The sequence below is a fragment of the Mirounga angustirostris genome, unplaced genomic scaffold (genome assembly GCF_029215605.1).
Source record: "Mirounga angustirostris isolate CCGP_5_RB_7025 unplaced genomic scaffold, mMirAng1.0.hap1 SCAF_9, whole genome shotgun sequence".
Taxonomy (NCBI): Eukaryota; Metazoa; Chordata; class Mammalia; order Carnivora; family Phocidae; genus Mirounga; species Mirounga angustirostris.
Genome location: NW_026991717.1, coordinates 132,755,543 through 132,773,027, shown reverse-complemented (window position 1 = coordinate 132,773,027; position 17,485 = coordinate 132,755,543). Strand labels below are relative to the sequence as shown.

Sequence of the window (17,485 nt, the reverse complement as noted above, 5' to 3'; positions counted from 1 at the left end):
ACATCTACCCTGAGCCGGCCCCACCCAGCCGGCAAGCCTCAGGGCCCACCATTGTTTTCTATAAAACAATGCTCCATCAGACCTGTTCTGCTGCGTTGTTCAACTGTTGGAGGCGATCCATTAATGGACTGTGAGAGCAATTAAGTGAATGGCAACTAGCATATTCTTTAAAAGAAGTAAATAATAGTGTTAGGGTATATAGTAAGAGTTAAATATTATTCTACGAGACTTCTGTTTCCCTTTTATAGATACTTGTGTGTGAAATAGTTGTTGCTACACATCATGGTCATATGTGGAAAACTTCCACGGGGCTCATGCTATGCCCCCCACTCCTCCCCCCTGAACCCCCCACCCTCTATCTGCAGCCTCCCCCATTGTTCTGACGCTTCTGGAAAGCCTTTCCTCATTAACTCAGTCCATGGTGATCTCTTTCTTCTGTAGCTGCTTTGACTTTTAAGGATATTTGTGAGCTATTGAAACTAGCGAAGCTGACCTAGGGCCTCACTGCCCGAATCCCCCATCTACACTTTTCCAGGACAGGGTGCAAAAACAGCTGGTAACAGCTTTGGGTGCCTTCTGTACTCGTCTGGAGCATACGATTAGCAGGAGGTGACACGCTGTCCTATTTGCTAACGGCTTGCACTGTGTAATTCAGCACTTTATTTACTGTTTTGTTCCCTGACTGCTGGGTATGAAGTGCAATAACTAAAGGCCAGAGACAAGACAGGCAGTGGGCAAAGCTCTGGCATCTGACATGGGGGTCAAATCCCACTGGGTAACTCATCAGCTACGGATCACAGGGCAAGCAGTCCCCCAAACCTTTTTCTTACTTTAGAATGGGGGTGATAATAGCAAACTGGGGGCTTGGGAACAAGACAGTATCGGTCAGTGCACCCCTCACCATTATTATTGGAACTACTAATCCGGAGCCAGTTCTGGATATTTTAGGGAGACCACGGCTCTCTATGTTGGCTTGGGTGACACAGTCACTGGGATGAGTTTTGAAGCCAGAGTTTGAGCTGCCCACAGGCAGGGACCTGCTAGATCCTTACACGCTTGTGCTCTCAGCAGAGCCCCAGTACGTGTGAAATGAACGGGAGGCCAAGGACCACCCAGGACATAGGGACAAGAATAGGAAAAACACCATCAGAAATAAAAACGAATTTTTAAAATCTCACATAGCAGACGTGAGAATTCCCATTTGAAAGCCTTTTCCCTGGAGAGGATTTCTCTAGATCATGCCAATGAAATGAGAAATTTCCTGAACTTCTCCAAGAGAACAGAACACATCACGAGGATTTGTTACTGGAGTAGAAACAGAGAACGCAGTCACAACTGCCTGGGGAAAGGAGGTGCCAATGTCCTGGAACCACCATCCCAGGCCCTGCTGGGCACAGGAGTTCGGATTGAGATTTCTGGGACAACTCTGGCAGCGATCCCAATCAGGGGGGCTATTTTCTGCCAGCCATGTTTGTGCTCCTGCCTGTGACTGGCCCAAGGGTAGTTCCAATCACACTCCGTTATCACAGTTTGTTTCCCAGGACATTGAACTTGGGACCGACGACAGTGTGCATGGTGGAATTGTGAAGTGAGGATAGGACAGGCAGAGGAAGCAAGGCTGAGGGGCAAGGGCTTACACAGGGACAAGGAAGAGGACAGGGAGAGAGGGGCCGGCCCGATCCTGTGTTTCCTGGCTCTGCTTGGTCCTGAGACCCACCTGCACCAGATCCAGGAAACACCTATGTACCTTTCTCATAAAATTCCCTTTCTTGCTCAGGTGAGCTCTAGCTCACTTGTTACTTGCAACCAAAGGGTCCTAAGCAATAGAGTTAAGAAGACAGGAACCACCCTGCTGTAGGAGGGGCTTTTCTTCCTGGCTGGAAGCATCTCACACCTTGTTTTAATTCTGTGCTCACCACACAACCTCCTGCCCCAGGATGTGGTCTCCTGACATGTCCACCAGCCTGGCCCCCAGCGTTCACATCTGCGAAGTGAGAGGATGAGACTAGATCATTGGTTTTCAGTTCTTGCTGATCATCCACATCACCTTGGCGGGGCGGCGGCGGCGGGGGGCGGGGGGGGGGGGGCGGAATTGCTAACAGATTCCTGAGTCCTACCAAGATTCAAGGTCTGAGGCTATTCCCAAATACATATTATCTTACCAAACCCACATCTAGTGTGCTGTAAAATGCACCTAGCATTGGTTTTAATCAGGTATGGTTAAGACGCGCAGACAAAAATAATCGTCATGAAAAAAGTTTTCATATTCACAGATCCCTAGAAACAGGAGGCAAGGTATGCCATGCTGAGTCACAGGAAGAAGCACCTGGGTTGGTCAGGAGGCAGGAGGAGCAGGAGGAAAGCATGGGCAGGAGCCTTTATTGAGATTTCCACGTGAAAAGACAAGGCAGAGTAAGAAGGCTTTGGATTGGCTAGTTTGAATAATTTTAGCAGGCTCTGGGGGCTAGAGGCCATCTCTAGTTATCTGGTACTTGACCCTGGGGGGATGGGGGGCAGAGGAATACCGCCTCCTGGAGTGGGAGAGGCAGACAGAGGAGGTGGTTTAGAGTACTGGGATCTGGATTGGTTAGTTTGCATTGGTTAGTTTGTGCTCCTGGATGAGTAGTTTGCGTGATATCTAAAAATTGGCAAGTCTGAGCACTTCTGGGTTGTACTGGGCATGCACTGTTCTTATCTGGCCAGCATCCATTCCTCTACTGGTAACAGCAAGCTAATGTTCCTTTAGGGAGCCAACCCTCCATCCCACATCAGCTCACGTGGTTTGGAGGGCTGACTCTACCTCCTAGCTCTTCGGGTGTGAGTCAAGCGTGGCTAATCACGCATCCCATAAATACGTGGCGTGTGCATTCTCTGGACTTGGCACTATTCTAGGTACTGGGAATCCAACAGTGAATAAGACAACACCCTTGCCACTAGGAGGTTTACACAGGTTTGGGGCTGGGCACATGACTAGAGAGTCAACCCTGGGGATTTTGCCAGGAATATCTGCCTCTAATATCCATTGTCCCTTTCTTATTAGAGGAACCCTATTTTGCTTGCGAGAGTCATTTTCCAGCTAAAAATCTTAATTTTCTAGGCTTCCTTGCAGGTAGGAGAGGTCACAGCTGTAACAAAGAGATCTATTTGGAAGTCTGTATGGTGGAGCTTCCAGGAAAGTGAATATTTTTGTGATAAGAAACAAGCTTTCGGAGCGCCTGGGTGACTCAGATCACGATCCTTGGGTCCTAGGATTGAGCCCTCCCCCCCCTTTTTTTTTTTTTAAAGATTTTATTTATTTATTTGAGAGAGAGAGAATGAGAGAGAGCATATGAGAGGGGGAAGGGCCAGAGGGAGAAGCAGACTCCCTGCCGAGCAGGGAGCCCGATGCGGGACTCGATCCCGGGACTCCAGGATCATGACCTGAGCCGAAGGCAGTCGCTTAACCAACTGAGCCACCCAGGCGCCCCGGATTGAGCCCCTTGTTGGGCTCCCTGCTCAGCGGGGAATCTGCTTCTTCTTCTCCATCCCCACTGCCCCCCCCACCCCCTGCTCATGCCCCCTCTCTTGCTCTCTCAAATAAATGAAATCTTTAAAAAGAGACAAGCTTTAGTGACATGTGTCTCCTGCCCTTTGTCTTCCTCCTTGTTCCTGGGTGGGACATGGGCACCCTGGAGCTCCAGGACCAACTGGCAACCTTGAAGACAAAAGCCAGCCACTAAGGATGGAGGAATAGAAATGGAAACTGGTGATAGGACAGAGCTGCAAGACTCAGGGCTTCTTGTTAGGTAACAAAAATTCCTTGAGGCAAAGGTTCTGTCACTTGAATTTTCTGTTACATGCAGCTGAATGCAATCCTTAACTCAGAGGTACCACCTGTGCACTGAATTAACCCAATGGGATGTCAGCCCAGATGGCTGGTGGCTGGTGGCCATCTCTGCAAGCTGCCCAAGGATAAAGCCAACCCAGGGAAAGCACAGACGGACAGTATTCTGTAACCATCTGAGCCCAATGTTCAACTCTGCCTGAAGGTAGATTCTCCCAGTGAACTTGCCACAGTGGGCTTTTTGGCTTAAATCAGCCTGAATTGGGTTTCTCTAACATTAAGAGTATGGACTGGGGCACCTAGGTGGCTCAGTCGGTTGAGCGTCTGACTCTTGATTTTAGCTCAGGTCATGATCTCAGGGTCATGGGATTGAGCCCTGTGTCAGGCTCCAAGCTGGGTGTGGAGCCTGCTTAAGATTCTCTCTTCCTCTCCCTCTGTTCCCTGCCCCTCCCCCCACCCCCCACATGCACATGCCCTCTCTCTCAAAAAGAGAGAGTCTGGACTAATTCATGGGTGAAATGAGTTTGGGGCGGGTAGCGACAGGGGTAATGGGACAGTGTCTATACCTAGGGATATCTCCCCTACCACCTCCACCAGGAGTCCCTGAGGGCCCTCACTGCTTTTCCCTCAAGTTCAATGTCAGGGACATCTGAGAGATGCTCCTCATGGACTCTGACTGATGTACAAACACAAGTGAAAGAAGGGCTTCAGTCGTTTGTGTCACTAAGCTCTCAGGTTTTCCTTCTGAAGTAGAAAATTACAATTATGTGAAAAAAATCTTTAAAATAAACTGTAACAAAACAGATGGCTAATCATACTGGAAGTAAAAATTAAGAACGGATGCAGTTGTTGATGAAAAACTTCAACAGATTTATTTGGATGGCGTACTAGGCACTCCAACTAAGGGAGTGGTTAACTTGTGGTGTGCAGGGCTTTGTCACTGCATGATCGAGATATTCATGAACCCTGGAATGAGGGGCATCTACAAGATCTAGGGATTGTAGCTCTAGGCCAGTGGTCCTCAACCGTGAGTTTAAATCTGAATTCCCTGGGGAGCTCATTAGATACTCCTGTCCCCCCCAGATTTAATAGTTTGGCAGGTCTGGAATAGGGGCCCAAGAATTTCCATTTCTAACAAGTTCCTACGTGCTGCTGTGCTGGGACCACACTCTGGGTACCACCACTTCTGATCAGCTCTATATTTAAAAGCAATTGAGATACAATTAACATTAAAAATTCACCCATTTAAGTGTATAATTAGTGGGTTTTCATATGTTACAAAGCTGTGTAGCCAATCACCACTATGTAATTCCCACATGCTTCTCACCACCTCCAAAAGAAAACTTGTACCCATAAGCAATCATTCCCCATTCCCCTCCTCTCTCAAATTCTGGTAACCACTAATCTGTCTCTACCAGACTGACCTATTTTGGACATTCCATATAAATGGAATCATAGTCGTAGGCTTCTGTGTCTGCCTTTCACTTACATGTTTTTAAATTTCATCCACGTTGCATGCAGCACACAGCAGTATTTCCTTCCTTTGTATGGATGAATAACATTCAATTGTATGGATACACCAGTTTGCTTCCCCGTTCATCACTCGATTGATATTTGGATTGTTGCTACTTCTTGGCTACCATGATTGATGCGATGAATATTCACGCGCAAGTTTTTGTGTAGACATAGGTTTTCATTCCTCCTGGGCATACAACTAGGGGTGGAATTGCTGCACCATATAGTGACTCTACGTTTAACTCTTGGGGGAACTGATAGACTGTTTCCCAAGAGGCATACCATTTTACATTTCTAACAGCAGCGTTTGACGGTTCCAATGGGTCCAAATCCTCACCAACACATTGCTGTCTCTTTTTGAATCTAGCCATTCTAGTGAAGTGGTATCTCATTGCGGTTTTGATTTGCATTTCCCTGATGACTAATAATGTTAAGCATCTTCTAACATGGACTTACTATTTGTATATCTTCTTTAGAGAATGGTCTATTCAAATCCTCTACCCATTTTTAAAATTAGGTTGTCTTTCCAGTGTTGAGTTCTAAGGGTTCTGTATATATTCAGGATACTAGATCCTTACCAGAAATACGATTTACAAATGTTTCATTCCATTCTAGGAGTTGTCTTCTCACATTCGGTGTCCTATAAATCACAAAAGTTTTAAGTTTTGATGACGTGCAATTTATGCTTTCCTTCAGCTACTTATGATTTTGTTATATTTAAGACTCCATGGTCTAACCCAAAGTCATGAATATGGACACTTGTTTTCCTCTAAGAGTTTTGCATTTTTAGCTATTACATTTAGGTCTGTGTCTTGTATTGAATTATCTTTTGTATATAGTGTGAGTTTGGGATTTTTTTTTTTTTAATGTGGCGATCATCTTTCTAGCACCATGTCTTGAAAAGACTCTTCTTTCCCCATCAAATGGTCTTGGCACCCTTGTCAAAAATTACTTGACTTTAAGTGTATGGGTGTATTTCAAGACTCTCAATTCTATTCCACTGATCTATACTACTGTCCTTATTGCCAGTACAAGTCTTGATTACATCTTTGTAGTAGGTTTTAAAATCAGGAAGTGTGAGTCCTTCATCTCTGTTCTTTCTCAAGATTGTTTTGGTTATTTGGGGCCTCCCACATTCTCCCTATATGAATTTTAGGATTAGCCCATCAATCTCTTGCAAAAAAAAAAAAAAAAAAAAGCTAGTGGTGATTTTGATTGCTCTGAATCTGAAGATTAATTTGGGGACTTGTGTCATTTAAAAGACCTTGATGTCTCCCTATCCATAAACATTGGATGTCTTTCCATTTAGATCTTTAATCTCTCTCAATAATATTTTGTAGTGTTCAGTGTGCACGTCTTGCACTACCTTTGTTCAAGTTATTCCTAAGTAGTTTATTCTGTTTGATGTTATTATAAATGAAATGGTTTTAATTTCATTTTCAGGTTAATTACTAATATACCAAAATATAACTGAAATTTGTACATTGCTCTTGTATCCTGCAAGTTTAGTCTTAACAATTTTTTGTGGATTCCTTAGGATTTTCTATTTGCAAGATCATGTTATCTATGAATAGTTTTATATTTCTTTCCAATCTGGATGCTTTTTATTTTTTCTTGCCTGTTTGTCCTGCCGAGAGCCTCCAGCACAATGTTGAATAGAAGTGGTGAGAGTGACATCTTTGTCATGTTCCTGGTCTGAAGGGGAAAGCTTTCAGTCTTTTACCATGAAGTACGATGTTAGCTGTAGATGCCCTTTATCAGGTTAAGGAAGTCTGCTTCTATTCCCAAGTTTGTTCTGGGGTTTTTCATCCAGAAACAGTGTTGGATTTTGTTAGGTGCTTTTTCTCTACTGAGATGATCATGTGGTTTTATTAACAACGTGGTGTATTGTTTTTCATACGATGAACCAACACTGCATTCCTGGCATAAGTTTCATTTGGTTAACTCCATGAGTTTTATAAAGAGGAAAAAAAGAGTTCCATGAAGGTTAATGAACTGTGCCAAATCTCACAGAAAATTAGAGACAGAGCCTCCAGGCTGGCCTTTGTAGAGAGGCGGGGACGGGGTGGGGGAGTGAGGAATGCAGGGGAACATGGAGCCTTGTCAAGGGGGGGATTGATGACGGACTACCTCACCATTACCCAACATTTGTGTCACGCCTCACACCTTGGAGGTGATTTTCACATTCTCTTTGTTCTTCATGTCAACTTTTAGGGGACATTTTCCCTATTTCATAGGTAAAGAAACTGAGGTTTGGTGAAATTCAGGGACTTAAACATCTCAGAAATTGAGAGGTAGTGCCAGGAATTGAATGCAGGTCTTCAAAGTTTAAAAATCCTGAGTCCTACACCTACAACCCTGAGCTGTATTGCTTGCCTGCCCTCTGAGTCCCGTGATTTCAAGGCCCGTGGATGTCCTTTTGCTACGCGCCAGCCAGCAGAAGTGTCAACTGTCCAACTAGAGCTTCCTACCCTTAGCTTATGGCTGTGATCTAAACAGAAAATTCTTCTTGAGAAAGGGAGCCATTAAAGTTTTCTTATTCCTTGGGGCAAACGAACTTCAGAATAATTTTTGGGTTTTAATACATTTTTGTTTTATCCTTAAATTTAGACTTACCATGAAATGGATTGCTTTCCGAGAGGCACAGCAGCTCCACGGTTAACTGTGCCTAGATTGCCAGATTCAAACCCCAGCTGCGGCATATGCTACCTGTGTGAACTTGGGAAAGTATGGAGCCTCTCTGTATCTGTTTTCTCATCTATAAAATGGGAAGCACAATGGTTCCTGCCTCACACGAACTGAAATAAAACTGAAAATGAGCCAACACACATGATGTGTCTATAATAACACCTTGTGCAGAGTAAACACTAAATTTTACCTATTGTTGATGTTAACAACCACATTAACAGGTACTATTGTCAAGCACTGGGTTGGGTGGTTTTACAGAGAACAATCTCAGAGAGATAAGGCCCTGTGCCCAAGGTCACACAGCTAGGAACTGTCAGACCCAGAAGTCCAACACCAAAGCCTCTTAAGGACCCCATCCTGAACTCTGGAGGGTGGGGTTTGATCCTGAGGGCACTAGAGGGGGCGAGCAGAGACCCCACAGGAAGCAGATGAGGTCAGGACTACAATCATGCTGAGTGGCCAGGCTGAGGCTGGGAGGGAGGGGAAGAATGGAAGGGAGGATGAGAAAGTACATACTAAGCTTCAGCAAAGTCAGAGGCAGGCCCTGCTGAAGGCTGACATGAGGATGCAGGCAGGGCTGGGCACACAGGGACTCAAGGCCCAGAGAGATGTATCTGGCAGTCCAGAGTAGAGGCCTGAGGGGCTCATGAGGTCTTTGGGAGGCCTTCTCCAAGGGAGAGGCCTTGGCTTGGTCTCCCCCCGACACTGGCACAGTCAGGAAACATGGTTTGGCCACTAGGACCCTGTTCCTGCTCCCCGACAGAAGCAGCTGCCCTCATGGGGAAGAGGGCACAGATCCAACCCGCAGACCAGGATCTCCCAGGCCACAGAGAAGGGGTGGGGCTGAGCTCCCCTGACTGGCGCAGATCCCTGAGACCCCATCCCAGTTCTGGGAATGAGCCCATGGCCCCTATTGAGCTCTGTGGATGCTCCACGACCAACTCTGGGACTGGATGTAAATGGGTCCCAGAGCTAGAAAGTCATCTGAGGTTGGTGCATCAATGCCCTTGTTCTAAAGACCCCAAGTTAGTCAGCTCTGCACCCCACTTCAGGGATCTCAGGGCATCCAGCAGAGAGAGCTGTTCTGTCCCCCATCACTCTCCACTATGTGGCAGTGGGTGGACGGTCAGCCTCTCTGAGCCTCCACGGCCTCCTCTGTGGGATGGTAGGGAACTGCTGCCCCTCACCCACTTCCAGGAACTGTGGGGAGAACAGAGAAAAGCAGAAAGTACAAAGCTCATTGCCCAGCCTCTGAAGGCTTTGTCTGAATTTGGAGTCCCCAGGGAGCATGAAATTAGAGACCGTTAATCCCAGAAACACCGAGAAAGTCAAGAACGCTCACTGCCCCCCCACCCCCCCACCCCCCACCACCGCTGGCGTGCCCTCTGGCCTTAAACATTCCGCAAACCCTACAATGACAGGGCGGGGTGGCTGGGTTCCTGGGTTCCCACATTCCTGGTGTCTGAAAACCACACAGACCCAGCAGCTGGCCTCCTCCCTCCCCTTCCTTCCTGCTGTCCCTGGCATCCTAGAGCCGACACGCCAGCTTAGCAGAGGGCCCTCTTGGCCAAAGTCAACAGTGACACCAAAGGACAGCACTTCGGAGCTGGGCAGACCTGCCCCAGCCATGGCACATACTCATCTGAGCCCCAGTGTGCTCATTTGGGAAATGGGGACCTACACCAGCCACCCAGCAGGGCTGCTGTGCAGTACCCCAAGTACCTAATATAAGGTGCTAGGTACAGTGCTGGGGCTGGGGCAGGTGCCTGATGAAGCTATGGGTTGGGGCCTGCCTCTCTTTGGTCTCCCTGAGGCAGAGCCACACGGGTCCCTTACCAGGTCCGGTCTGAGTCATCAGTAAAGGTTGGTTTTATTGTTTTTCTCCATGTTGCCCGAAGGTTCTCATGGACATGGACGTGCTGAGCCGGCCCTCAGCTCCCATTCCAACCTCCCTCCGGTGTCTGCAGAGGTGTCTCCCAGACTCCCTTGCAGCTCCAGGTCTGGACTCAAAAGAGCCTCCCTAATTTGAGAAGAATCGAGGTGGGGCCAGGCTGCCTTTCGGCTGCTCTAGATGCGCTCCCGGCAAGCAGGGCTCTGGGATATTGGGATTTGCCGCAGGGGGTCTGAGCCCAAGCACTAGCTGAGTGGATGTCAGGGACTGTCCAGAGGCCTGGCCACCATCCCAGTGCCCCGTTTGTGCTGCTCTGGGAGTTGAGACACAGCTTGGCAACGGCCTCTTGGTCCCTGGATCACAGCTCTGATGGGAAGATCTTGAACTCACAGATCTGTGGTATCCTGGCTCCCACTGCCCCAGTTCTGGTGTGGCGGCAGTGGGTGCAGTTTCGGTGGGGGAGGCTCTGGGGTCACTGCTGGTGACCAGGCTAAGATGTCCTTCCCATGATCACATAAGGCACCTACATCTCTGCATTTTCTTTTTCCTGCGTCTGAGATGGGCTACACCCAGCATCTCCTGATAACCCTAGAGGCGGCAGTCACAGGTCCCACGAGGGATGCAGGCATGCATGTGCGCAGACCCTCTTCCCCCAGAGCCACCTTCTTAGGGGCCACCAAAGCCATATTGGCGAGCAGAGCGAACTGACCAGGGGCGGACACCTGGCCTCTGGGCCGACGGCATTCTCTCTCTCTCTTTCCAGATTCTGGAATTCAGATACAGCACCAGCAAGCTAAGTTAGGGGGGGTTGGAACGGTCATGGACCATTCTGGAGTCCATGTGAGGCCACAGTCTGCAGTGAGGACTGACCGAATCTACAACAGCCAGTCTGACAGGCATACATGGAGAAATGAAGACAAGGACCAGGAAGAGTCCTGACATCCACAGAGACCCTGAATCCCGGCCCTGGACGACTCTAGCTGTTTCTGTGCTCTGGGAATCCATAACACACCCCTATATCCTTACTTTTTTTAAAAAAAAGTCCCCCTTTATCTTGTGGGAGCTTGTGTGGGCTTTGCGTTGCTGGCATGGGAAGAGGCTTCGGGACCCCAGCACATGATGGGTCCAGGTCCCCTCACCCCCGCCCTCCCAGCGTGCACCACGCTGGCCTGACTGCAGGAACACCATGGAACAGCATCCGGGGCAAATGGCCTGGATGTTTGGCTCTTTCTGGTCAAAACTGCCCCTTGGGGAAGCCCATGCCCCTCTCTGGGACTCGGTTTCCCACTTCATAGGAGGCAGCAGCAGGTCTTCAATTCCTACGATCCCTTCCGATCCTAGTATTCAGATACCGTTTATCACATACCTCAGGGACCTGGAGGAAAATTGCTTCCACTTAGATTAGAAAAAAATTGAGCTTCTTTCTCCACTATGCTCTATTATGTTTTTATAAGCCACCCATAGCCAGAAAGTGAAAATAACCCAAATGTCTAGCAACAGATGGATAAAGGTGGTGTATCCATACGAGGGAGTATTCAGCCATACAAAAGAACGAGGTGCCGACATGGGCTCCCACATGGATAAACCTTGAAATCACACTGAGGAAAAGCAGCCAGTCACAAAAGGCCACCTACGGCATGATTCCACTCCTATGAAATGTCCAGAACAGATAAATCCAAAGAGACAGAGTAGTGGTTGCCAGGAGGTGGGCGGGGGGGTGGGGGTGGTGGTGGGGATGGGGATAAATTGCTAAGGGGGAGGGGTGGTGAAAATAGTCTCAAGTTGATTGTAGTGATGTTTGCACAGCTTTGTGAATCTACTAAACCCCACTCAACTGTATACTTTAAAGGTGTGAATATTAGGGTAAGTGAAATCTATATCTGCAAAGCTGTTACAGGGGATGAACAGTACACTTAGCACGATGAGCAATGTGTGGAATGCTGAATCACTAGATTGCACACCGGAAATGAATAGAACACCACATGCTAATTATACTGGAGTTAAAATTTTTAAAAAAAATAAAAAGTTGTGGGCGCCTGGGTGGCTCCGTTGGTTAAGTGACTGCCTTCGGCTCAGGTCATGATCCTGGAGTCCCGGGATCGAGTCCCGCGTCGGGCTCCTTGCTCAGCGAGGAGTCTGCTTCTCCCTCTGACCCTCCCCACCTCATGCTTTCTCTCTCTCTCAAATAAATAAATAAAATCTCAAAAAAAAATAAAAAAATTAAAAAAAAAAGTTGTTACATTAAAAACAAAACAAAAAAACAAAAAACGCTCCACCAGAGTTTGTTCTGATGGGGCTGTGAGCCGACAGCTCGGCGCTCCACAGCAAGGGCAAGGACACTCCTTTGAAATCCTGACTTTGACTTATGAGACAATTTCTCTGGCGGCTCCGGAGATGGAGGCAAGAACGAGAGGCTTTCCACCGTGAAGAGCCACGTGTCTCTGGGGGCCTGGAACAGCCAGGCACTGTGCCCGGACTGTCACATGTACGTGAGCCCATGGCCCCTGGTTTCTCCGCCATGTTCACGGTGCTGCGGGGCTCCAAGGTGAGAATGTGCCCACGGGTTTCTAGAGCTCTATTTCTCCAGTGCACTGCCCCCCCCCCCCCCCGCCAGGGTTTAAAGAGGCTAAACAGAACCCTCTTGTCCCACCTGGGACAGCTCGCTCGAGTGCCACGCAGAAGTGGTGAAGATGGGCTGGGGTGGGGAGAGTAAACCCTAAAAACATCCCCAAATCTCCAGATTGCCTGTGCTGAGTTTTATTCTAATAAAGGAAGAGAAGGTAGAGCCGTGCCATCCAAGGCCTGAGGAGGACATGTGAGGTCCCCAACAGTTTATGCCCCACAGACACATTATTTGGCAATCCACTGGTTGGACCCCAGTGCTGGCCCCTAAGCATGTCTGGCGTCAGAACACCAGGGTGCAAATCCCAGCTCTGCCTCCTTCCTCCTGGATGACCTTGGCAACTACATCTCTCTGTGCCTCAGTTTCCTCACACGGGAAATGGAGAGCACGGCACCCACCTTCTAGGGTTGTCATGTAGACTCAATGGGTGACTACGTGCAAAGCCCCCTGCCTGGGCCATAGGAGGTGCTCGGTAAGTTTTACCTCCTGTGACTGTTCAAGCACCTCCAAGGGCCTAGACTTTGAGAAATGCACATTCATCCCAGTCTCTCCATTAACAGGAGCTGCTTGGCCTCATAGATCCCGGATACATATATATCTGAGGTCATCTGCCGGCTCTAGGACAGCCTGGGGGCTCACGGTCCGGGACTCTGCTCCCCAGCGGACCAGCCTGGGATGGTGTTCACAGCTCAGGAGGCACAGGATGGAAGAGCAGCTCCCCCCACTTAATGGCCGTGTGATTCGGGAAGTCACCCAGCCTCTCAGGGCCTCAGTTTCCCTCTGCAAAATGGAATAAAGATGATGCCTAATCTCAAGGAAGCTGTGAGAATAAATAAAATGCTCAGTACTGAGGCAGGACGGCACAGTGGTGAGCAGGGGCTGCCCAGGCGGGAACGCTCCTCTCCACCTAGATGCTGGGTGACTGCACGGCTGGCTTAACTTCTCTGGCCTCTCTTTCCTTCTCTGCAAAATGGAGATCATCGTCCCCACCTCATGGGAGGATTCAATGAAAGAAAAAGCTCTTAGAACAGGGCATAGCACCTGGAAACCCCCCAAGAGCCCTGGAAGGGTTCCTGACTTTTCACTCCAGGCCTGACCTACAGCAAGTCCCCAGGCCTACAACAGTGGCAGACATGAAGGCCAGCATCCCAGTATCAGAAGAGAGGAGTCCCATTGGCCCCCTGGGCTGGTGGGCCCTCCCAGACCACAAGTCAACCACAAACAGCCGGCATTATTATGGGCTTTCCCCAGACAGGCTGGGACTCAGGGTCACCAGCTGGTAACTTCAGAGCAGTTCCCTGGGGTTACAGACCACAGTTTCCATGGGAGAAAAAGCTTCTCTCTTCTTCCTCTTCCCCCAGCCAACAGCTGGCCTGGGGAAGCCTAATCACCAGCCTCCACGGCCCAGAGTGGGAAGAGCAGGCTGCAGTGGATGTCAATGTGAATCCAGCAGCAGGCCAGGTGGGCACCAGGGACAGGCTGCTGCTGAAATGTCCCTGGGCTCTAGTCTACAAGCCCCGTGATCCCGCATGTGGGTGGCAGAGCCCAGGGGCCCCAAGCTGGGGCCACCTCCTCTACCTGTCCACCGTGTAGTAAAGGAAGATGATGCATAAGATGCATCCAGTAGTTAACTGCTTGGATTTACCCAGCACACCTGCAAGCTCTCAAAGGACAGGGACCACGGCTGTCCTGTTCCCACCTGCATACCCAAAGCCCACAGTGGTCTCCTACCCAAATATTTACTGAAGAGACTGATCTTATCTGGGGGCGCCTGGGTGGCTCAGTCGTTAAGCGTCTGCCTTTGGCTCGGGTCATGATCCCAGGGTCCTGGGATCGAGCCCCGCATCGGGCTCTCTGCTCTGTGGGAAGCCTGCTTCTCCCTCTCCCACTCCCCCTGCTTGTGTTCCCTCTCTCGCTGTCTCTCTCTCTCTCTGTCAAATAAATAATTAAAAAAAAAAAAATTAAAAGACTGATCTTATCTGCAAAGTGCCCAGAGCTGGGCACCTGGCGCACAGCAGGTGCTCCCTGACACTCAGGATGACCATGGCTCCAGGCCTCCAGGGATCCTGGCACCTGTGACCCTTCTAGAACACAGCATGTAGTCCAAACAGGGAAAGATGTGAAAAGCTGGATATAACAGAAACCACGTGATTCAAGCACATAATCCAAATTAGCATTTTCTGCACACCTACTATGCATCAGTCAGTGCCCAGAGACAGTGGCTAAGCACCTTATTCACTACTTAGAGCGAGCCTGGGGCATAAGCCCCATTGCCCTCATTCTCTGGCTGAGGAACAGGCTTAGGGACGTGAAGCAGCTTTCCCAGTGCTACCTGCCTGTGAGAACCAAAACTTGAACACAGGACTTCTGGACTCCAGAGCCTGCCTCCCAGGCTGCTCCCGACTACACAGAAGAATCGTGCATAGAACCAGCAGGCCCCGATTCATCCTGCCACTGCAGCGAGGCTGGTTCCAAGCCGCCCAGAGGAATGGCTCCTGCCCTCCTCCCATCCCCACCCCTGCTACCACTTTCCTCGCCCCTGGTGACTCCTTCTTGGGCCCAGCTTAGGGGATAGCTAGCTCCCTCTGCCCCTAAAGCATCCTCGGGGCCACCGGCCAGCCCCAGATCACTGTGAGGCCACCACCAGAGAGGAACTGAAAAGAAAAGGTGAGCGAGAGTGGGTGGTCCAGGGTCAGGAGTCAGACCCTCCCAGGCGCTGCGTCCCACCGTCCAGGTTCCTATAAACTTCTGCCCACACCGGCCTCGCTTTTCTGTGGCCACCGTACACACCTAAACGGGCAGCAACCACATGGCTCCCTTTCCACACCCCACTCCTCAAAGGAGGCAAGGGGAGGGCAGAGGAAGCGGTGCAGGAAGTAACTCGTGGTTTCCAAGGGCAACACCTGGACACACATCCGCAGAGACACAAAGGGAGAAGGAGCTTTGCACAGGGACGCAGGAAGCCCGGCCTGTTCCTGAGGGCAAGAGGAGGCAAGCACGGGGCGGAAGCTCCCAGCATATGGCTCCGATCTGAGCTGAGCCCTGGGGAACGTCCTGGAGCCTCCGCCTGGAGGAGGAAGGTGACTAACTGCAGCAGGAAGCTGGGGCCTGCCAGGTAGGGGTCCACAGAGCCTGCAAGCTGCCCGGGCCCAGCCCTGGCAAGATAGCAGCGTTCTGAAGCTGCTCCCCTCCGGACCCCCCCAGGGGGCTGAGCCATCCAGACAGAGTCCTGCAGGGAGCTAGATCCCATTTCCCATGGCCACTTCTCTGAGAAGCGCTAGGTCCCGGGACAAAACCAAGGGAGGGACGGCAAGCCTTGGGGTCCACCCCACCCAGTCCTGCCAAACTCAAGGTTTTGAGGAAACGCAGAGGCGAGTGGTCCTTACACATGGCTGCCTGAACGGCCGCTGCCAAGAAGGGCATCTCCCTTCTTTGGTTTCTGGCCGAGCCCTGGACAGCGGGCAACGCCCGCACAAGGATCCACATGAAGTGGCCGGTGGAGGGTGGCAGCTGGGGCCCCATCAGGGCCCACATCCGCAAAGTGGGGACTCTGCCACCCACCTTCTGGGACTAGAGAAGACAACTCACGGCACGGTACCTCCTCCCCGGAAAGCTTGGCGGGGCCACGGCCGGCCTCTCCCTCCACATCCCAGCCCCCGCTGCATCTGGGCTCCGGCCCCTGAGGAACCGAAACCCCTGGCGTGCCTGCCGCCCCGAGTCCCCATGCTCGCCCTGAGTGCACACGGGAGAGGAAGTGGGCTGCTGGAGTTACGATGCACGGCTGTGGGGGGGGGCCCGGGGTTCCGGACTCCGGGCCTGTGTTTGGACCGCTCATGAACACAGTATTGAAAAATGCTAGGCAGGGCAGGGCCCCGTCCCGGCTCTTCAGACTTGGAGCAGGTTCTGCTCTGGTGGGGGACACACCGCCCTCCCGGGATCCCACTGCATAGATATCATCTCTCCCCCAGTGTATCCAAATAGGTCATCTGATACAGATTCCCAGGATCTGGAGAAGAACACCCCTTCTTTCAGTGGCCCAGGCCTGGCCCCGGGGGCCAAGCTCCCACCCCAGTACAGTGTGACCTTTACCCCACAAGTCAAGCTACCTGAGCATGATCTCTGCTCCCCAGAGCCTTCCAACAGGTGTGCTGACGTGTCGGATGGACCTTGAGGGGGTGGCCTGAACCCCAGGCCTGGGTCCCTCTGTGACCTTAGTGAAGGGAAAAAATTCACTTGCCTGGTCTGCCCTTCATGTGAAAGAAGGGATCAGCAATTCCTGACCTGGCGAGTTCCCAGGAATCACCCAGAGAAGGTTGGAAAATTCTGATTCCCACGTCCTGTGCCGGTCTTTGAAATGTCCACGTTTTAGAACCAGACCCTGAATTTGGGGAAGAGCCAGGTAGCTGTGATCGGCAGGCCCTGGAGACTCTCATCTGGGAACTCTGAGGTAGCTGTGTGATCTCCAATGGAGCCCATATTTTCAGGATGAACCATGGTGGCAGAGTATTCCAGCCTGGGTAGGCCCCCCACCGTCTACTTGGGGGCAGCATGGGGATGAGGGACTGGACAGCCTCTCTCCCCGCAGAGCCATCTCTTAAATTACGTGCTCTGTGAGCCTGATGTTAAACACAGAATTCTTTTCAGAAAAACATCAAGTTCTGGACTTGAAAATCCTGGAATTCTGGGGCCTGTCCAGATGGCAGGACACCAAGACAAAAACTCTGAGACTGAGGCCTTTCTCTCCCACCTAGGACTCAAAGGCCCACACAGAAAGTTGGTTAAAGAGGAGGGTACACTGCAGGTGTCTGGGATTCCTCTCGCATGTGAACTCACTGGACAGATACCTGCTAATCACCTACCGTGTGTCAGGCAGAAGCGAAATAGACAAAGATCCCTGCCCTTTGTGGAGGTGACATTTTAGATGGGGGAGACACACAAGAGAAAA

General features: G+C 50.4%; 1 protein-coding gene across 2 annotated transcripts in view; it reads right to left on the bottom strand.

Moving 5' to 3' along the window:
- The window catches only part of SLC24A4 (solute carrier family 24 member 4), a 166,088-nt gene that overhangs the window by 19,568 nt on the left and 129,035 nt on the right, over nt 1-17,485 (bottom strand). The window lies entirely within an intron of this gene.